We start from the raw sequence: 23,674 nt of genomic DNA on the forward strand, positions 1-23,674 counted from the left end.
AGGAATTGCGACCACCTGCTGTGGGGGATAGACCGCAGAATCGCACTGTCGCCAGGAAAAGGCAAGTCTACGTGATTGGAGACTCTTTACTGAGAAGAGTAGATAGGCCTGTAACTAGACCTGATCGGGAGAACAGAAGGGTGTGCTGTCCGCCAGGGGCTAAGATACAGGATGTGGACCTGAGGCTGAATACGATCTTAGCGGGAGCGGGAAAGAATCCGTTGATTGTGCTTCATGTGGGAACGAATGATACGGCTAGTTACTCGCTGGACTGTATCAAGGAGGACTATGCCAGACTGGGGAAGAGGCTCAAAGACATCGAGGCTCAGGTGATCTTCAGTGGGATTCTGCCGGTTCCTAGAGCGGGGCGACGGAGTGACAAGATTATGGCGATCAACAGATGGCTTAGGGAGTGGTGTTATAAGGAGGGCTTTGGGATGTACGGTCACTGGGAAGCGTTTACGGATAGACGACTGTTCGCTCAGGATGGACTTCATCTAAGCAAGGAGGGAAATAGAATTCTAGGATGGAGGCTCACCGACCTCATCAAGAGAGCTTTAAACTAGGAAGTTGGGGGAGATGGTTGGGAGATGTTCGGGAGATCTCCACGCCGGAATATAACCTGGAGAGGAAAGTAAACAAAGTGAGAGGGGATACCCTTGCGGTCCCAAGAATTGATCCAAGGAGGAATAGTGGAGAAACCAGAGTAACGGGTGATGCTGGAGGTAAAAGGTCTCTGCACGATGGGGGAAAGAATGTCACTGATGCCAAACGCTGAAAATTAAAAGGTCTGTACAGTAATGCGAGGAGTCTAGGTAACAAGATGGAGGAACTGGAGTTACTGGTGCAGGAAGTGAAACCGGATATTATAGGGATAACTGAAACCTGGTGGAATAGTACTCATGACTGGAGCACGGGTATTGAAGGCTATGTGCTGTTTAGAAAAGACAGGAAGAAAGGCAAAGGTGGTGGAGTAGCCTTGTACATCAATGATGAAATTAATTGTAGCGAAATAAGAAGCGATGGAATGGATAAGACAGAGTCTGTCTGGGCGAAAATCACACTGGGTAAAAAAGCAACTAGAGCTTCCCCTGAGATAGTGCTTGGCGTGTGCTACAGACCGCCGGGATCTGATTGGGATATGGATAGAGACCTCTTTAATGTCTTTAATGAAGTAAACACAAAGGGGAAATGTGTGATTATGGGGGACTTCAACTTCCCGGATATAGACTGGAGGACGAGTACTTGCAAGAATAATAGGGGTCAGATTTTTCTGGATGTGATAGCGGATGGATTTCTTCATCAAGTAGTTGAAGTACCTACGAGAGGAGATGCCATTTTAGATTTGGTGTTGGTGAGCAGTGAGGACCTCGTAGAAGAAATGGTGGTAGGGGACAACCTTGGTTCGAGTGATCATGAGCTGATTCAGTTCAAACTAGACGGAAGGATAAACAAATGTAGATCTGGGATTAGGGTTTTTGACTTCTCGAGGGCTAATTTTAAAGAGTTAAGGAAATTAGTTAGGGAAGTGGATTGGATGGAGGAATTAGTGGATTTAAATGCGGAGGAGGCCTGGAATTACTTTAAGTCGCAGCTGCGGAGACTGTCGGAAGCCTGCATCCCGAGAAAGGGGAAAAAAAACATGGGCAGGAGTTTTAGGCCAAACTGGATGAGCAAGCAACTCAGAGAGGGGATTAGACAAAAGCAGAAAGCTTACAGGGAGTGGAAGAAAGGCAGGATCAGTAAGGAAAGCTACCTTGGTGAGGTCAGAACATGTAGGGATAAAGTGAGGAAGGCTAAAAGCCGCATTGAACTGGACCTTGCAAAGGGAATCAAAACCAATAGTAAAAGGTTCTACAGCCACATAAATAAGAAGAAAACAAAGAAAGAAGAAGTGGGGCCGCTATACACTGAGGATGGAATGGAGGTTAAGGATAACCTAGGCATGGCCCAACATCTAAACAAGTACTTTGCTTCAGTTTTTAATAAGACTAGTGAGGAACCTTGCGATGATGGAGGGATGATAAATGGGAATGTGGATATGGAAGTGGATATTACCGCAACTGAGGTAGAGGCCGTACTTGAACAGCTCGATGGGACGAAGTCGGAGGGCCCGGACAATCTTCATCCGAGGATATTAAAGGAACTGGCGCGTGAAATTGCGAGCCCGTTAGCGAGAATTTTTAAGCAATCGATAAACTCGGGGGTTGTGCCGTATGACTGGAGGATTGCTAATGTAGTTCCTATTTTTAAGAAAGGGAATAAAAGTGATCCGGGTAATTATAGGCCTGTTAGCTTGACGTCTGTAGTATGCAAGGTCTTGGAAAAAATTTTAAGGGAGAAAGTAGTTAAGGACATAGAGGTCAATGGACGAATTGCAACACGGATTTAGTAAAGGTAGATCGTGTCAAACCAATCTGATCTCCTTCTTTGAGAAGGTGACGGATTACTTAGATAAAGGAAATGCGGTAGATATAATTTACCTAGATTTCAGTAAGGCGTTCGACACGGTTCAGCACGGGGAACTGTTAGTCAAATTGGAAAAGATGGGAATGAATATGAAAGTTGTAAGTTGGATAAGGAACTGGTTAAAGGGGAGACTCCAGAGGGTCGTATTGAAAGGTGAATTGTCAGGCTGGAAGGAGGTCACTAGTGGAGTCCCTCAAGGATCGGTTTTGGGACCGATCTTATTTAACCTTTTTATTACTGACCTTGGCACAAAGAGCGGAAATGTGCTAATAAAGTTTGCGGATGACACGAAGCTGGGGGGTATTGCTAACACGGAGAAGGACAGGGATACTATTCAGGAAGATCTGAACCACCTTGTAAACTGGAGTAATAGAAATAGGATGAAATACAATAGTGAAAAGTGCAAGGTTATGCATTTAGGAATTAATAATAAGAATTTTAGATATATGTTGGGGGCGCATCAGTTGGAAGCGACGGAGGAGGAGAAGGACCTTGGGGTACTGGTTGATAGCAGGATGACTATGAGTCGCCAATGTGATACGGCTGTTAAAAAAGCAAATGCGATTTTGGGATGCATCAGGCGGGGTATTTCCTGCAAGGATAAGGAAGTGTTAGTACCGTTATACAAGGCGTTGGTGAGACCCCATCTGGAATACTGTGTGCAGTTCTGGTGTCCCATGTTCAAGAAGGATGAATTCAAACTGGAACAGGTTCAGAGACGGGCTACAAGGATGATCCGAGGAATGGAAAAACTGCCTTATGAAAGGAGACTCAAAGAGCTTGGCTTGTTTAGCCTGGCCAAAAGAAGGCTGCGGGGGGATATGCTTGCTCTATATAAATATATCAGGGGGGTTAACATTAGGGAGGGAGAGGAATTATTTAAGTTTAGTACTAATGTAGGCACGAGGACGAATGGGTATAAACTGGATATTAGGAAGTTTAGACTTGAAATTAGACGAAGGTTTCTAACCATTAGGGGAGTGAAGTTCTGGAACAGCCTTCCGAGGGAAGTAGTGGGGGCAAAAGACTTTCCTGGCTTTAAGACAAAGCTTGATAAGTATATGGAGGGGATGTTATGATAGGATTGTTAATTTGGGCAATTGATCTTGGATTACCACCAGATAGGTCTGCTCAATGGTCTGTGGGGAGATGTTGGATGGAATGGGAACTGAGTTACTCCAGAGAATTCCTTCTTGGGTGCTGGCTGGTGACTCTTGCCCACATGCTCAGGGTTTAGCTGATCGCCATATTTGGGGTCGGGAAGGAATTTTCCTCCAGGGCAGATTGGCAGGGACCCTGGAGGTTTTTTGCCTTCCCCTGCATCGTGGGGCACGGGTCGCTTGCTGGTGGTTTCTCTGCAGCTTGAGGTCTTCAAACCAATTTTGAGGATTTCAATAACTCTGTCCTGGGTTAGGGGTTGTTATAAAATTGGATGGGTGGGGTTCTGTGGCCTGCCTTGTGCAGGAGGTCAGACTAGATGATCAGATTGGTCCCTTCTGACCTATGAGTCTATGAGTCTATGAGAAACGAACACACACAGTTTTTGGGCCCCGTCCCCTATGACACTTCTATGATGTCATAGTGGGTATTTTAGGCTGGTCTGCCATGTGCAGGCAGAAGAGGAGAAAGAAACGAATCCTGTGTACCTTGTACACACCCGTAATCGAGCCTGATCACCTCGAAGCCTCTCTCAGCTCACGTGTTTTAAGCAGAGTTTCTACGTTTGCCGGTCGTTATGAGTTGGTTTGTATTCGTAAGTATTGGTCATGCTGCATCCGTGTTTGTAAATATTGTTTACTGCATCTTTGTTTATAAATATTGTTTAATAGTAAATACTTTAGCCATTGTATGTTTTAAGTTCCATTAACGCTATTAGCTAATCATACGCTGCTCCCCTACCCCTTGTAACTATCCCCAATAAAACTTTTAATTAATTAATTTTAGTTGTGTGCATGCCTGCAGTTTGCATTGTGACCCAGACCCTCCTTGCATCCCTTACCTATACAGTCTATTGCCACGTGCAGCCTGGTAAATAACAGCTCTGCATTTTTCTTTTGCCCCTAAAAGTACATGGCAATCTACACTGAAAACCCTTTCTCCCTTAGATTTTCTTCCCACTTCTGAGTTGGTTAAAGTCGGCTTTTTTGAAATCCATTGTCCTTATTCTGCTGCTCTCATTCTGCCCTTTCCTCAGAATCATGAAATCAATCACTTCATGGTCACTTTCACCCAAATTGCCTCCCGCCTTCAGATTCACTACCGATTGCTCCCTGTCGCTCAGAATCAAGACTAAAATGGCTGTCCCCTTCGTTACTTCCTCCACTTTCTCAAACAAAATGTAGTCCCCAATACATTCCAAGGACTTAGAAATTCTGTGTTTTGCCATATTTTTCCAACAGATATCTGGGTAGTTAAAGTCCCCAATTACTACCAGGTCTTGTGTTTTGGATATGTATGTTGTTTGTTCTAGAAATGCCACATCCACCTCCTCTTTCTGCTTTGGTGGTATACAGTAGAGCCCCCTAACATGATGTCACCCCTATTTTTTACCAATTATATCTTTACGCAGAGACTTTCAGCCGGTCTGCCTCTCACCTCCTCCTGGACCTCTGGACCTTCTGGTTCAGCAAGAGGAGGTACTCAACTCTTTGGGTCAGTTCCACAGTTAATCATCAGTTGGCGTACCAAACAAGCCAAATAAGTTTTTAAAAAAAAACACCATCTACATGATTTCTGCCACTGGTATGTTTCAGATACTGTACTCAGTGCTGCTGCTTGTTGCTGTTATGAAGCAGTAGAGATTGTTGCGTAGAAAATTCTATTTCTACTATTCTATATAGCCTTGCTCATTCCAGTGCCAATTTCTCCCTGCATAATCCCCGTACTATGTGTTCTTTAGTTTTGGACATTGTCAAAGTAGAATACTTCACATGTGGATACAGCACTAGAATGGGACTCAGGAGAGCTGGGTTCTATTCCCAGCTGTGTCACCGACTTGCTCGGTGAATTTACACAAATTATTTCCCCTCTCTGTGCCTGATGCCCTTATTGTTCTTTGTCCTGTGTATTAAGGGTGTAAGCTCTGTGGCACAAGCACTGACTCTCACTATGGATATGCACAGTGCCTAGCCCATTGGAGCCCCAGTGTGACTGGTGGTGCTAGGAGCTGCTGTAATAAATACTATACAATCACAGAAATAATAGAAGTTAGCATCCTACAGCAAGTTCCTCATATTTCTACTACTTCCATCTAAATGGCATTTCAAATCAGTACCTTCCTACTCCTTCTCCTTCTTCATATTTTCTTGAGTATCTGCCTTTGCAGCAATGTCTGAATGACTCAAAGATGTAACACTGCTAGATTCACCCCTCTCCCCCAAATGCGTGTGTATTGTTATCACACCCATCAGCCTCTGCCTAGGCAAACTGCACCGCCACATCCTTTCGATTTAAATGATAGCCCCCTGCCTGCAACTACCTGCTAGGTTAAACAGTGAGTGGAACAGAACAATATTTTAATATTTTCAGCATCTCCTTGAATTTCCCTATGGCCTATGACCGGCAGAAAGACCAGGTTGCTGGGATGAAGCTATGCTGGTGCCACTGTTAGGACCAGCCCCTTGTGTCTTTATGGAGCTTAAATCTGTGTTTTGGGCAAACAGATTTCTCCATCCTCTCCTTTTTCCTCACTGGCTGATGACCAGTGAAAGTAGACAGTACCTTTTATATGGGACATAATTTAGCATAGCAAATGCACAAACTCCCTTGACAAAAGGATAGCACATTCCACAGAGGCATGCAATTGATCTTTTATGCCTAAGACCATGCACAGCCCTTAGATGGTATAAATGCCATACAGAAGACTATATTAAAATGCTGTGCCAGTCAATAATTCTTATAGTAGCCTATTTTTAATAGGAGTGATGCCTCAGGAAAGGTCTATTGTGGTCCAGAAAGGAAACGGTTTAATCTTTTCCTCAGTCTTTTCCTCACCATGTTTACCTATTCTATCTCCTTAAATGGATACCTCCTGCCTGAGATTCAAAACTGCAGTTACTTCTTCAAGATAACAGAAATTTATTCAAGAGTATAAGAGAAAACATAATATTATAAAAGAAAAACACCTCTGAGATATATCAGCAATCACAACTAACCCACATAACTCAATGTATTGCTTATTGAATGCTCAAATGATTCACAGTCAATTCAGACATTTAAAAAATGCTGTCAAATGCATTTGATTAACAAGTAAATTTGTGGAAACTTGTCTGCTTTGGGGCATTCCACAAGCATAGAAACAGGTTAAACTAGTTCATCTAATAAATTACTTAATGCAAATAATTCATTTATCTCTAATTATTATACTCAATTTGTATTCCATTCAGACCTTAGTCCAGCCGTAATCACTCCCTCTTCCAGAAAGTGTTTATCCTAGTTATAATCCCAGGCAACAACATTAAATTCATACTGGGGCCTGTTCAAGCAGGGTTTTAATCGCAGCTGTCCCATACCTAAAATTTGACCCTGTACCATTAAAGTTAATGGGATCTTTGCCGATGAATTCAAATTTGGCACAGGATGAGATCCATAATGAAAATCCAACATGCTTGTGCCATCCCTAACCTCAACAGTCAAAGACTTTCACCTGGAGCTTTCAACAGACAGCTCCGTGATGTTCTATAATGTGTAGCTTTCAGAACTTCTGTGAACAGTTCTGACTACAAAAGAGCACAGAATAAGGGGAGGTGGAGGGATATACAAACTACAGCAAGTCTTTGGGACTCTGTATGTGTGTGAAACATACCAGTTAGTCAATCATCTCACAGTCAGGAATGTCTAGAGTTCTGCCACGTGACTTGTGTTCAGCTCATTCCTTTTCACGCTGTTATAAGTTCTCATCTTGAACTGATATAACAGTCTATTTATCATGATCAATGTCAGAAGCCAGACCATTTTCAGTAGGTAGCATCTTCTAGATAAAACACCCCCAATATCTCTCTGTTTGCAGTACTATTAACGGTATTGATTGCTCTACATTCTCCAAATTGAAGACACCTGACTGACACCTTACTGTGAAGAAGGGCATCCTCAGCAGCATTAAATGCATTCTGAATAACACTTGAAGGAGATTAAATTAAGTACTCTGCAAGAGTTACTGTTACGGCAGACTGCCATTTTCATTTCGGAAATCTGAGCACAAGGGGATGTGAGTCTCTTTGTTGCTGAGGTTTTATTATTGTTCAAGTTGGCTTCCATCATAGAAGAAATGGGAGGTTGTTATAAAAAAAAACAATAAAAAATTCTACGCAGGCGCTAATAGAAATAGTGAAGTGATCGAAAGACATATGATAAAGATAGTTGGAACTCCATGGCTCCTTCTTGTCCCCATAGGACTGCATGCAGAGGCACTGGGCAAATTGTAATGACTTCTATTGGCACCTGAAGGATTATTTCAGTTAATCATTTAGCCGTAATATAGGAATGCTGTTATTCTTTTACCAGGGGTGAGTGGGAGGGAAGCGTGGTCTGGCTGTCAGCCCAAAGGATTGGGAGTCAGGAATCCTAGCTATTCCATGTTCTGTAACTGACTTGTTTCATGACCTTAGCTGAGTCACATCAATAGAACTTCCTCTGGGGAGAAAGGGGAGATGGGGATGGAGAAATCAGGCCACTTATTTAGGTTCCTGAATCAAGCTGCCTATTATTCTTCCTGCCAATTTGCCAGTCATGTAACAGGAAAATTACTGACGCTTCCTACATCGTTGTCAAATTTGTTCCCTGAAGCATCTACCAACTTCCTAACAAAACTACGATTTATTATGCCTTTTTGTATCACTAAGTAGATTTACTCAATTCCTTTGTGCATTGGCAAAATATGTATATTTCTATTTTCTGTAACTACTCTCATTTTAGAGATGAAAAAATTCTGTAACAAACCATATGAGCAGTGCTGCAGGCAGGAAGAGAAAATACATATGATACACCCTGGCTTCAGAACCCAGACAGTCTATTAGCAGAACTTGCTTCCTGACAGCTGGGAACAACCCCATTAATAGAAAGAACATGAAATCAGTTTGAAAAAGGCAGAATAGAAATGTGGGAGTGGGTGAAGTGACAGTAAAGAAAAACAGGGAGGAGGTTGCATTTAGGCTTGAGAGGCAAAATTCCTATCCTGAGCTGCAAACTAGAGTTTGGATGCTGTGTTCTGTTTTGGGATCATGTCTAGTTTGGAGGCCACTTATCTGTAATCCCGTGAAGTATATATATGTACCTGGATTCTACTGGGCCAGAAATATGGTGATCAAGAATAATAATTTCCACTTCCAGCTACAACCATAAAGTGGAGACACAAGTGAAATTAAATCAAATATCAACACATATTTTGCTCTTTTTAGATGATATGGGATCATTTCTTATTTTATATGAACGAGTTCACCCATTTGATGTGCTGTATGACAAGAGCATGATACTGTTAGTAAAGCCTTGACCTTACTCCCAAGGGCTTAGGACCTGTTTCTCCTATCTGTGTCACTGCTAGATTTATCACTACTCACCTGGAAGTAGTGTAGAGACACCCAGCTGGAGCATCCTAAAATGAAGTCTCATTATAGCTGGAGGGCAAGGATGAAGTTGAGAGGCTGCAGGTTCTTATTGTTGGTGATTTCAAGCATCAGAGAGTTTCATCCATCTCATGGCCAAATCCCGCTCTCATTTACACAGATGCACCCATGCGAATACAAGAAGAGTTAGGTTCTAAGCAAGTATTATGTCCACATTCAGTTATTAGCATTAACAAATAATGTAAATTTAGATCTAAACATTAGATCAGTCTTAGACTGCTGGCTTGTTGCCAGTGCAGCCCTGCTATAGTTTTGACGCCCCTTAGGTGGTGTCTCCAATGTTTGGGTTAATATCTCTCTCTCTTTCACTGTGTCAGAGAAAATTGGATCTATGCTGAATGACAGAAATACCAGGAGCAAGAGCTTGGGAGACAAGCTATATGTTTTCCCCTTCAGCTTTATGCAGTCTGCTCTGTGACCTATGTGAACCTCTGACCTAGAGAACCACAGCTTGTCTTTAATAGTCATTGCCAGGAGCTGAAACCGACATCTTATTTTGTGAGCAATGTTCATTTTTGACAACTGCTATGTGGACATGTTTACTTTCAGTGAGCCAAATTCTATGTTTAGCTAGATGTTAGCAAATCATTGACTTCAACTGCGGACAGGTTCACAGGCCCTGGTTCTCATGGGGGACTTCAATCACCCTGACATCTGCTGGGAGGGCAATATAGCAATGCACAGACAATACAGGAAGTTTTTGGGGAGTGGTGGGGACAACTTCCTGATGCAAGTGCAGGAGGAACCAACTAAGGGCCGTGCTTCTCTTGACCTGCTGCTCACAAACACTGAAGAATTGGTAGGGGAAGTAGAAGTGGGTGGCAACCTGGGCATCAGTGACCATGAAATGTTCAAGTTAAGGATCCTGACAAAAAGAAGAAAGGAGAGCAGCAGAATACAGACCCTGGACTTCAGAAAAGCAGACTTTGACTCCCTCAGGGAACTGATGGGCAGAATCCCATGGGAGGCTAATATGAGGGGGAAAGGAGTCCAGGAGAGCTGGCTGTATTTTAAAGAAGCCTAGTGAGGGCACAGGAACAAACCATCCCGATGTGCTAAAAGAATAGCAAATATGGCAGGCGACCAGCTTGGCTTAACAGAGAAATCTTCAGTGAGTTTAAACATAAAAAGGAAGCTTACAAGAAGTGGAAACTTGGACAGATGATTAGGAAGGAGTATAAAATATTGCTTGAGCATGCAGGGAAGCCAAAGTACAACTGGAGTTGCAGTTACATGGGATAGGAACAGTAACAAGAAAGGTTTCTACAAGTATGTTAGCAACAAGAAGATGGTCAAGGAAAGTGTGGGACACTTACTGAATGGGGGAGGCTACCTAGTGATGAGTGATGTGGAAAAAGCTGAAGTACTCAATGCTTTCTTTGCCTCAGTCTTCACAGACATGGTCAGCTCCCACATTGCTGCACCGGGCAGCACAGTATGGGGAGGAGGTGAGCAGCCCTCAGTGGTGAAAGAACAGGTTAAAGACTATTTAGAAAAGCTGGACATGCACAAGTCCATGAGGCCAGATGCAATGCATCTGAGGGAGCTGGCTGATGTGATTGCAGAGCCATTGGCCATTATTTTTGAAAACTTGTGGCTATCAGGAGAGGTCCCAGATGAATGGAAAAAGGCAAATATAGTGCCCATCTTTAAAAATGGGAAGGAGAATCCAGGGAACTACAGACCAGTCAGCCTCACCTCAGTCCCTGGAAAAATCAGAGAACAGGTCCTCAAGGAATCCATTCTGAAGCACTTAGAGGAGAGGAAAGTGATCAGGAACAGTCAACATGGATTCACCAAGGGCAAGTTATGCCTGACAAACCTAATTGCCTTCTATGATGAGATAACTGGCTCTGTGGATATGGGGAAAGCAGTGGACATGATACACCTTGACTTTAGCAAAGCTTTTGATACGGTCTAACACAGTATTCTTGCCAGCAAGTTTAAAAAGTATGAATTGGATGAATGGACTATAAGGTAAACAGAAATCTGGCTAGGTTGTTGGGCTCAACGAGTAGTGATCAACAGCTTGATATCTAGTTGGCAGTCGATATCAAGTGGAGTGCCCCAGGGGTCGGTCCTGGGGCCAGTTCTGTTCAACATCTTCATTAATGATCTGGATGATGGGATGGATTTTACCCTCACGAAGTTCACAGATGACACCAAGCTGTGGGGAGAGGTAGATATGCTGGAGAGTAGGGAGAGGGCCCAGAGTGACCTAGACAAATTGGAAGATTTGGCCAAAAGAAATCTGATGAGGTTCAACAAGGACAAATGCAGAGTCCTACACTTAGGACAGAAGAATCCCATGCACTGCTACAGGCTGGGGACCGACTGGCTAAGCAGCAGTTCTGCAGAAAAGAACCTGGGGACTATAGTGGACGAGAAGCTGCATATAAGTCAAAAGTGTGCCCTTGTTGCCAAGAAGGCTAATGGCATATTGGGCTACTAATGCTAAGGAGCATTGCCAGCACATTGAAGGAAGTGATTATTCCCCTTTATTTGGCACCATTGAGGCCATATCTGGAGCACTGTGTCCCATTTTGGGCCCCCTACTACAGAAAGGATGTGGACAAATTGGAGAGAGTCCAGTGGAGGGCAACAAAAATGATTAGGGGCCTGGGGCATGTGACTTATGAGGAGTGGCTGAGGGAACTGGGCTTATTTAGTCTGCAGAAGAGAAGAGGGAGGGAGGATTTGATAGCAGCCTTCAACTACCTGAAGGGGGAGTTCAAAGAGAATGGAGCTCAGCTGTTCTCCGTGGTGGCAGATGACAGAAGGAGGAGCAATGGACTCAAGTTGTAGTGGGAGAGGTCTAGGTTGGATATTAGGAAACACTATCTCACTAGGAGGGTGATGAAGCACTGAAATGGGTTTCTTAGGGAGGTGGTTGAATCTCCATCTTTAGAGGTTTTTAAGGCCCGGCTTTCCAAAGCCCTTACTGGGATGATTTAGTTGGGGTTGGTCCTGCTTTGAGCAGGGGATTGGACTAGATGACCGACTGAGGTCTCTTTCAACCCTGATCTTCTATGATTCTATGACAGAATATGCCCCACTTGGTCTTGTGACATTTTTTTTTTTTGGCTAGCCCTGTGCAGATAGCAAAATGCATTCAGGATACTAACTTTATAAGTAACACAAAGAAGAAGATGACAAGAGCTGTTCATCTGTCTTGCTAGGTGGATCACAGTATTTTGGTAATTGAAAATGCAAAATATTGGGCAGGCTATACTATCTCAATCCAACACTAGCAACCCCCAACTACAACAGGATCAATGGAAAAGATACCCAAAAGGGGATTTACATTTAAGGTACATGCCAAAGTCTGCTTCTGGCACCTAAATATATTGGTGTTGGGATCTTAGAAATATGAGAAATAGATTCCTCTGGACATGGTTGATTGTGTTCAGGGAACAATTGCCAAGTTTAGCTTTGAGTCTCATGGCTTGTAGGTTACCCAGGATAACCATAAATACCTTTGGACTTGCATAAGAAATGACTATATACAAAGCCAGCTCCAGACTTTTTGCTGCCCCAAGTGGCGGAAAAAAAAAAGCGATCGTGATTGGCGGTAGCTCTATCGCGTCGCTTTCTTCTTTGGAGGCAATTTGGTGGCAGGTCCTTCCCTCCGAGAAGGACTGAGGGACCCCCTGCTAAATTGCCGCTGAAGAGCCCGACATGCTGCCCCTTCCCCTTGGCCGCCCCAAGCACCTGCTTGCTGAGCTGGTGCCTGCAGCCAGCCCTGACTATATATGTGCTTAAACAACTTGCTACCCAAGCTCATAGCTTTTAGGCCCCTGATAAGTCTTAACTCTCCTCCTTTTCAGTCTCATCTAATGCCCTTCCAAAAAAGGGACAGAAAGAGACACACCACACTTATCTTTTGTGTTTGTTCTGGGTTTTCTTATTCAAGTCCTTTCCCTTCCTCTTTTGTACCAGAACTTATCTTTTCCATATCATCTCTCCAAGTGCATGATGGGTAGGTCTGGAGGGAAGGGGGAGTTTGAAAGTAATCCATGTATTCAATTAGTTGAAGGATTTAAAAAAAAAATTCTTTCTTTGAAACATTTAGACCTGAAATTAAGCCCCCTCACAATCCCTCATCTTCCGAAGTCCAGATGACACTCAGTAAGAGAACACCATCCCGACGATACACTTAAAACATTTCTACCAGTTTCAAGATTTTCTATCTGTATTCCCCATAATATGGATTGAAAAATCTCTCTCAGTCCACTGGGAACTTTCAAAGTAGTAGCAATAGTAAGTATCTAAGGTACTTATATAGCCCCTGTCTCCACAGTATCTGAGTGCCTCACCATCCTTAACGTATTAATCCTCATATCCCCGCCTCTCCTTTAATGTAGGGAAGTGTTGTTATTTCCATTTTACAGATGGGGAACTGAGGCACAGAAGGCAAAATGACTTGCCAAAGGTTACACAGGAAATCTGTGGAAAAGCAGGGAATTTAACCTAGGTCTTTTAAGTCTCCAGCTAATGCCCTAACCACTGGATTGTCCTTCCTCTTAGTATGTACCATTCCACTGCAGTCATCTTTGGCCCAATCCTGTGAGATGCCAAGTATCTGCTGAGAGATGCAGGGATTCCTCAGCTTCCCTTTGGAATGGAGGATGCTCAGCCCCTGGCAGAATAGGGCCCATCAGCACTGCTGAGAATATTGCTGTTTGTTCACTGTTTTGCAGTAGCCTGCATGAATTTCATCTGGAGGATGGAAGTGACTCAGCTCTGGCTTGCCTTTAAAAAAAAAAAAACACCCTCCCAACCTAACAGACAAAATAGGGGTAAATATGTCAGCAAAATTAAACATATCCCATAAGCCAAAATGACATCCTATTAGACTCTAGGGACAAGATCACACTAGACAGGCACAGGCCTCTGATGAGGCAGCAGGGACAGCTCTATGTATTTTGCCGCTCCAAGCACGGCAGTCAAATGGCTTTCAACAGCATGCCTGTAGGAGGTCTGCTGGTCCCGTGTCTTCTGTGTACCCATTGCTGAATTGCTGCCGAAACTGCAGGACCAGTGGACCTTCCACAGGCAAGCTGCCGAAGGCAGCCTGACTGCAGCCCTCATGGCAACTGGCAGGCCGTCCCCCGCAGCTTGCCGCCACAGGCACACGCTTGGTGCGCTGGTGCCTGGAGCCGCCCCTGCGAGGCAGTGAAGAGCTGCACCAAGAATTGTCCTTCCCTCAGCTTCCTGTTGTCCATACGGAATGTGCACAATGAACTTCCTGTGGATGTTGCTGTCTGCTGCTCTTTGCCCGCCCAGGAAGCTAGGGGAGGAAAAATCATAGCAATCATGAGACAAGGGTTCTTCATGGGTCAATATCGAAGGGGAAAGGAGTATGTCCCCCTTTCCGGTCTCCCCAGATCACGACTGCTAATGTGTTTGGTTCTTGCACAGGGTACAGAGGAGGGGAATGTGATTTATGCTCTCTTCTAGCCACTTCCTTGGGCGACTTGCACCCTGAGGTGTTGGGAAGACACAGAAGCAGGCCTTGTTTTCTCCAAAGTGAAGGGGCTGCCATTGTACAGTATACATGAAAAGAAGGTTCCTGGTGCATTCTCGCTTATTCCTGCAAGGCAAGACACAATCTTGCTCTTAAGGTGGGTAGCCCCAATTTCTTACACCCACAGAGAATGTAAAATATACACAAAAAACTCTGTTTTCTGTAACATTCTCACTGGGTTCTGTGTGAGTGTGTGTATAAACTTTAAAACAAATCACAAACAGATCACTATTGAAATAGTGCCTTAGACAATAAACAATTCCACTTGTCAGGAAAATAAAATACAAAAGAGGTTCCATTTAACAGTATTTCTTTCAAATTTCTTCTGCTCAAGGAAAGAAAATAAGCCCTGTTGACAAAACCTTAGAAGAAACATTTCATATTCTATTCTTTCCAGTGTCCACGATTTCAAAGGGCTAGAGTGAAACAGTGTTGCTTCATTGACTTTAATGGAGCTACACCAATTTATAGCAGCTGAGGATCTGGCCTCTCCATAATATAGAATAATCTCTATACACAATCCTTTCCCAAAGCATCAAATTGGGAGGGGTAGGGGTGTTAAGTTCTTTAAATTATAGATTTACATCTATTCCAGAGCAGGCACATGGATTGTGAGCATCTAAACAGTTTTGTATTAAATGGCCAAAAGAAAAGTATTGTCCATTTAAAAAAAGCATATGCCACAGCAGGAAGTTATTTTGCACGCACATTGAAATGAAGGGGAATGAATGAAGTGTTGGTCAGAAGGGTGCGTTTGAACTCTGCCAGTTACACAGTAAGTAAGCAGTCGTGGAAAATGACCTTAAGTGAAGTAAATGAAGGATGTGGCAAGATTTAGCAACAAAAAACTGGTCATTTAAAATAGTTACAGGTTCTGTGAATTTGTGTGTCACTGAAAACATTTCACATAAGTAAAAAATAGACAGATCTGAAAAAGATTAGTTCAGCTGTATAAATATGGGATATCTGGGCTTGACCCAGCTCCCATTGAAGGCACTAGGAATTTTGCCATGCACTTCAGTGGCATCAGGGTTAGGCCCTTCAAGAGGAGGAGAAAAGCCAAATGAAATTGTTTGGAAAAGTGAAGCAAAATTTTGGACTTGATCCTGCATTCCTTCTGCACTCCAAGTTCCCAGTGCAGTGAATGGAAGCTTTGACTATGCAAAGAAAGCAGGGTTCATAGAATATCAGGGTTAGAAAGGATTTCAGGGGGTCATCTAGTCCAACCCCCTGCTCAAAGCAGGACCAATCCCCAGAAAGATTTTTGCTCCACAGGGCCCCCTTGAAGATTGAATTCACAACCCTGGGTTTAGCAGGCTAATGCTTAAACCACTGAGCTATCCCTCCCCACCCCCTGCTTGATTAAGTAGAACAAAATATTGGCCCCAGTATTTGTAAACTCACACATAAGAGCTCTGCAGCAGAAAGAAGATGAAGTTAGGGCCAATTGCATCTTATTTAATTTGATTAGCAGTTTACATGATCTTTTTGTGACATGACTGTGTTTTCTTTTTCCAGCTTGACTTTCCTTAACCCCAGTGTGAAATATTTTGGTTCATATTTTCCCCCCAGTTTAGAAATATTTTCAGAAATAATCTAGAATCACAAAGAATAGAAATGTTAATAAAGAGAACAAACATCAAACACTTTTGAAATAAAAGGCACAGCCTCACCCACAGGCCATATAGCCTTTGGAATCCAGGGAAATTTATAGACATCATTTTGGCTCCAGGTCTCTTTCCCCTCTCCTCTCCCATTAGCTACTTAGAAACATACATGATCTGATTCTATTTATTTTTTTAAATAAATGTGCACTGTAATGTAACTCCATTGACATAAATGGAGTCATTACTGATTTACACTGGCATGAAAGGAGAATCAGCCTTGTGAAGAAAGAAGGAAAATAATGACATGTTGACTATAAGCTCTAAAAAAGTACAAAGAAAACACATTCTCTGGATAATATTAAGGCCTGCATATATCTAATGAATTTCAGGTTAGATTTACTGAGCATTTTGCTTCTTCTTTCTTTTCTTTTCACAGTTTTGTTGAACAAAGGCTTTTCTGACATTTTTCTGTAGACATATCTCTTAACAGTAAGGTCTCCTATTGAAGTTATTTTTGTCTGTGTCTTTTGGGTGATTAGTTATCTAAAAAAGTAAGTGCAGTGCAATGGACTAGCATTAAGCCCTGTGCAACACTGAAGCCTCATAAAGTAAGAGGCTGTAGAAGCTGTAGAAGATTGCTTGTAAGAGGCTTCTAAGAGGCTGTAGAAGATTGCTTACCCATACCCTAACCATAGAAATGGTCTCTTCATAAGCCCTAAGTAGTCTAGCATGAAAGAACACAATAAGTCAATTGAGTTGCCACAGATTAACATTTATGCGAAACCAGTGTCAACAGTATGTTGTGTAATTGGCCCAGAGGGGCTGCAGCTAGGTTGGAATAGCAGCTCCACCCGCTAGCCTTGAGTGTCAGGGGTGAATTTCACCAAATGTTCTATACACCATATGTCTCGAGTCTAAATGCTCAGGCATAGAATGATGCTCCAGTTCATGGTACAATCAAAATCTGTATCCTGGTTGCCCCATTAGGTTAGTGGAGCTATAGTTAGTGAGCTGGCTCCTCTGAGGTTTCAGGCGCCCTTACATCCTCTGAAGTCAAAAGGGCTCAGTAGCACTTGGTTCCTATCAGGAAGAGACACCTGGGTAATTTCTGAACAGAAATTTTGTTGACAGCCTCCATTCAGGCTGGGCAACTTTAGAGGAATGACAACATAAGAAATGAGAGATTTCATGAAAATCTGTATCAGTGGGGACAGCCCTAATTACCCACTTTAGCTGCTAAGGCTAAAGGCCTCTGGAGAGATGGCTTAGATGAAGGCCCTTTAGCAAGATCAAGAAACAATTTCCTATAGGACAAATTGATGAACAGAAATATGGTAGCTATTCCATTTTTTTTATCTCACAGAGTAAGCAGCCTTAGATAAATAGACCATATTGGATCATTAAGGAGACATGAAAAGTCAAAGATACTGGCATGATTAGGTCTGTGCTTTACTTCTAATGACAAAAAACTTACATCTTCTGTAGCCTTTTGAACAACAGATTTATGTAGTCATATGATCAAACACATTAACTTACAGGAACCATTCTATGGAGGACTCATCTTTTTTAACTTTTTGAAACATGTATATACAGGTGTAATAGCAAACCTTGCATGCTTTTAATAAGATACATTCCCTGAGTTCTCAGCATTTCCACAATGAATTCATATCAGGCTTGGCCTCAAAATGATAAATATGCCAACGTTTGAATAAAAATTTATTCCTTACAAATGAAAAGCAGTGATTTATAATGGTATGCTTTGGATGTAAAGCCAAGACATCTCTCATCCATCACCCAAAATAAAACGGTTATTTTGGAACTATTTGAAGGCAGTCATGCTGGAAACTTTGGCTAACCTTTTTAAACTCTAAAGTTAGGCACCTAAATCCATATTTAGGCACATATAAGAGGCCTCATTTTTCAGAGCTACTAAGCACCCAAAATCCCATCAAAATCATTGAGAGCAATGAAATTGGCAGTTATATTGCAAATTTTGGCCTAAAAACCCCCCACAGCGGCTCACAGTTACTCATAAACATCTATATTCCCTTTTATAAATACACGTTGCCTGTTTTCATATCTAGGGTCATTTACTTTGCAATATGACACTATAAAATTTAGCAAACACTGCAAAATCATATAGGAAGAGAAAGCTTACTAGATAACTTCTGATGTAAGCAATTTCTGAATAAATAAAACCCAAACATTTGTCCAACTCTCCAAGGGAACCCAAACCTTATAGCTATTCAAAGGTCAATATTTTATTTAACATTGTTTTTGCTTGTTTCTGCACATCCTGGTTTCAGTCTTTAATAGGTTCTATTTCATTGGCAATAAGTGATGAAAATAGTAGGAAAAGTAATAAGAAACCTTGTTTTTTTTTTAAATATACTAGAAGCCCAGTATCACATGCTCAGGCACTACTGCTTCTCTCCTGACAATACCGAGGAACAACTCCAAGACTTAGCGTATGACTATACTACAATTAGACACCCACAGCTGGCCCATGCCAACTGACTCAGGCTTGTGGAATTCGGGCTGTGAGGCTGCTTAATTGTAGTGTAGACATTCTAGTTCATGCTGGAACGTGAGCTCTGGGACCCTCCCACGTCATAGATCCTGGGCTCCAGACCAAGCCCAGAAGTCTACACTGCAATTAAGCAGCCCTGCAGCCCGAGCCTGAGTCAGCTGGCACAGGCCAGTCACGGTTTTTAATTGCAGTTTAGACATACCCTTAAGCTCCCAGGCCTTTAGTCCCACACCAATAGCCATCCCTCCAGAAACTTCATTATCTTTCTCCAGTTCCACTCTCTTATTGCAGGTTTCATAACATCATTACACTCCATATATTAGACAATCTATTATGACATCCACTTAGGGCTTCATGCAGGTAAAACTTGCATTGCGACCAACAGGAAATTTGCATGAACACCTACTGCAGGACTGACCCTTAATTTTCCGTGTGGACAGACATGATATATGAACTACTGAAGTGGTTTTATTACCCCCTAACATTTGTGAGCCATAGGATGTTATAATCTACTGTGGAAAATAATTAGTACGTTCACAGGTTATAAGGCCAGAATGGACCACAGTGATCATCTAGTCTAACCTACTGCATAACACAGATCATAGGGCTTCCCTGAGTTAACAGGCTTTATGCATTAGGTTTATATAGGCTTCCATCATCAGAAGCTAGGGTGCGTGGCCACCACCACTGGAAAGTCTGCCAAAAAGGTGGACATTGCTCATTTCCAACAGTTGACAAGAAGGTGTGAGTATCAGCAGAGGGGAAATTACTTTTTTTAGTGACCTATCTACTCCCAGTCTTTATTCAGGCCTAATTTGATGGTGTCCAGTTTGCAAATTAATTCTAGTTCTTCAGTTCCTCATTGAAGTCTGTTTTTGAAGTCTTTTTTTCTTGAAGAATTTCCACTTTTATGTCTAAACAAAAGTTACAAGAGTCTTTGTGGTATCTTAGAGACTAACACATTTATTTGGGCATAAGCTTTCGTGGGCTAAAACCCACTTCATCAGATGCACAGAGTGGAACATACACTAGGGAGGTATAAATACACAGCATATGAAAAGACGGGAGTTGCCTTACCAAGTAGGGGGTCAGTGTCAACAAGCCAATTCAATTAAGGTGGAAGTGGGCTATTCTCAACAGTTGACAAGAAGGGGTGGAAATCACTTTTGTAGTGCTAATGAGGCCAATGTAAACAAGGTGGCCCATTTCAAACAGTTGACAAGAAGGTGTGAGTATCATTAGAGGGAAAATTAGTTTTTGTACTGACCCATCTGCTCCTAGTCTTTATTATGGCCTAATTTGATGGTATCCAGTTTGCAAATTAATTCCAGTTCTGCAGTTTCTTGTAGAAGTCTGTAATTGAGTGTCCAGGGAGATAGAAGTGCTCTTCTACTGGTTTTTGAATATTACAATTCTTGACGTCTGATTTATGTCCATTTATTCTTTTGCATAGCGACTGTCTGGTTTGGCCAATGTATATGGCAGAGGAGCAAAAGTAATCAACTGTTGAGAATAGGCCACTTCCACCTTAATTGAATTGGCCTCGTTAGCACTGACCCCCCCCACACACACACTTGGTAAGGCAATGCCCATCTTTTCATGTGCTGTATATTTATACCTGCTTACTGTATTTTCCACTCCATGCATCTGATGAAGCTTATGCCCAAATAAATTTGTTAGTCTCTAAGGTGCCACAAGTACTCCTTGTTGTTTTTGAACAGTGATGGTAACCTCCTCTCTCACCAGGGGAGTGGGTGGAAAGAACTTACCCAACAATGGGCTACTGCTGGCTAGTTAGGGGAGTGGTCAGTGAAAATGTTGATTCACTACATCCTCTCAGCAACCACTGCCTGCTGGATTCCTGTGAGAGCTGCATGGAAGATGGCAATTCTGCTTCACAGCAACTTTGGAGGATAACATTTGTTTTTGTTCCGCACTGGAACCAAACCAAAATCCATCTAGCAAAAACATTCAAAAGGCTGTGTGTTGAAATGGTGATTTGCACATTGAAAATCTGAGCTTTTAAATTGAGCTCTCTCTTTCTCTCTCACTACCCTAGGGGCGTGATTCCCCTGCTCATGCACACACACTCACTGTAGCTCTTATCTAGCTAGAGCAAGTATAAACAGTAGAGTAGCCACAGTAGCCTGGGCAGCAGCAGCTATGCAGAATACAAACCTGCTTGAAACTGGCTAGTACACTGCTATGTATACTTATGCTAGCTTGATGACAGCTAGCATGGGTAAGTGTCCATGAGCAGAGGAAATCACACTCCTCCCTTGTAATGTAGACATAGCCTAAGACCAGAGAGCCATGGACCGAAAAAGCATTCCCAAAGAAAACTTTGCTGAAACAGAGACATTTCCACAAAATGTTACAGCTTTGCCAAAGCACAATATTTTGATAAAATTTTATTTAGTTGAAAATATTCTGACCAGCTCTAGTTCTTGTGAAGGTCTCAGCAGACATTAAAGCTACTGCCAGCACAATCTCTGAGGGACAGCAGCGGTGAAAACACCATGTGTCATTCCGCAAAAGTACCTCCTACATCTGGCCTCCTTTATGCAAGAAGGCTCAGTTTGTATCTCCTTGTGCCAGCCAGGTTTAATCTAATCCAAATCCTTTTGCCTTTAACCCTTTCATAAAATAGATAGCACAGTAACTATATAGTTGTTAGATAGATAGATAGATAGATAGATAGATAGATAGACAGATATTTTTTCCCCAAATGTGCAGCACAATTGTCATGCACATGTGCAAACTTTGCCTTGGGCAAAAAAATCACTGAAGATGTTACTCGGTGGTTTCAAAAAACAAAAGAAGAACCTTGAGATTTAGCACGCTAAGAGATGGCATCTAAGTTATGAGTGGGAGCTGGAAAAGATATGACTGGACATATGGCATGAAGAAGGTGTTAAATGACACAACTTAAAAATGATTCACAATATGTTCCATGAATCTTCCAACCCAAAATCTAAGCTACTTACTGACAGGCCCTTAGCAGAAGTATCTGTGAACTAAAAGAGAGACCCAACTCTGATCTAAAACCACTTCTACACCAGTAACTCCACTGATCTCAACAGTGTTAGCTCTCTGATCTACGAAATCAAAATCAGGCCATATGTATCTTCACAAGACAAAACCATTGTCTTCATTTTAATCAGCAGTGGACTATACTGAGGAACAGTGATAGCTTATGTTTAGATAGCATACTTTAAACACATTCCAATAGGATCATAATCTAATGTGCCTACATTTGTAGAGCTACGTGTACCTACATGTGCTGAGCCCACAACTCCAAATTTATTCAGTTATTCAGCAGTTCGGAAAATCATGCCCTTAGGCTTTTACCTGACTGAGTGATAGAGAAGTATTTCTCTATAGCTGGTTATGAGATTGTGTTCTAGTTGATATTATTAGTCAATTGAGGTCGGTATTGAGCTTTTTGGTAATTTAAGTCCATATGCCCTGAAAAAATATGATGGGTGCCCATTTAAAAATCTAAAAATAAAACTCTTAACAGTACTGCTGAAATGCAGATACCCCTGGGGAGGAGGGAATCAACCAACTGGCTCACAACACCTTGAATGCTGCCAAGAAAGGAAATTTTGACAGAATATTTTGGAGCAAACATCCCTCATTCTGAGACATATCACCAAAGTTCATTTAGTCAGGGCCTCAGTTTTGAAGGTCTCATTTAACAGCCAAGTTCCTTTCTGTAAGTGAAGTGATTATGGAAGGACTGCACTGAAAGCTTCACAGACTGAAATCACAGCACAGAAAATATTCAAAGTTAAGTTAGTCAAAGATCAGGTCTTGAAAGAAATCTTCCCTATCGGATTCCCTCCGTTTGGATCTTATTCTGCATGGTGCTGTGCACATCGGCACATCACAGGCACGGGCCTTCTTGAAATGAAAACTATTTATCTGTTGGATGTAATGTAGCCATTTTTATTGGGTTCCTTTTGTTTTGCATCCTGCCAGACTATTTCCCAAGTGTTAGGATTTCAGGGAAGAGAGTAGTTTGCCTCCTGTCGTTTTGCTTTGAGCTGCTTGAGATGCTGATAAGTCCCTGCAGTAACACCACAGCCTTCATCTCTCATGATTGCCTAATATTTCCCTAACTTCATATCCCTTTGTGCCATTCAGAACAGCAGAAAGAAAGGGATTTGCACATAAGTGTCCTGGCAAGGACTCAGACAACTGAGGCCATGACTGGTCTCTGCACTCTGTCTCCTCAGAATCTCATCATGCATGGACGCATTTGCTTGGGGAAAACAACAGGATTTACTGTCATCATTTTCCTAGGCCACTGCTGTGACCTATATCAAAAATACATAATGTAGACTCCAGTTTGTTTTAATGAGAAATGAGGCCTCAGGAGAACTACTGGATGTGCGAACGGTTATTCTCCTGTGTAGGCATAAAGGGCTTTATTTACCAGTAATTGCTAATACTGGCTGTTAATGTTGGTGGAAGTCCCGGAGGAGAAAAACTCCTTGCAGACCAGAATTCTCAGGCAGAAAATGGCTGTAACCATACCAGCTAGGAGGAGAGGGAAGGAGGGAAAAGGGATGAACAGAGCTGCAAAAAATGAATGGAGATTCTGCATGTTTAAGGCAAATAGAATGCTACTGCAGAAGTGCAAATTCTCAAGAGATTTATGAACATGCCAGGAAAAAAGAATCCCTAGGTGAGTTAAGGGTACACCACACCCAGTGTAAACCCAGCCTGCTCTCCACCCCAAGAAACTTCTGCTTCAGTGCAATGGGTTTGACTGGTAGGTTACAGCCTGGAGGTTGCATATTTACCACTAGTTCTCATATATGGATCCAAATTCTTCCCTTAGTCTAAATCCCTTTGTTAATAGATGTGAGTTAATTGGACAGTAAAAATCCAAAGAAGGATTCACCATGTTCAG

The sequence above is a fragment of the Gopherus evgoodei genome, chromosome 1 (genome assembly GCF_007399415.2).
Source record: "Gopherus evgoodei ecotype Sinaloan lineage chromosome 1, rGopEvg1_v1.p, whole genome shotgun sequence".
NCBI lineage: Eukaryota > Metazoa > Chordata > Testudines > Testudinidae > Gopherus > Gopherus evgoodei.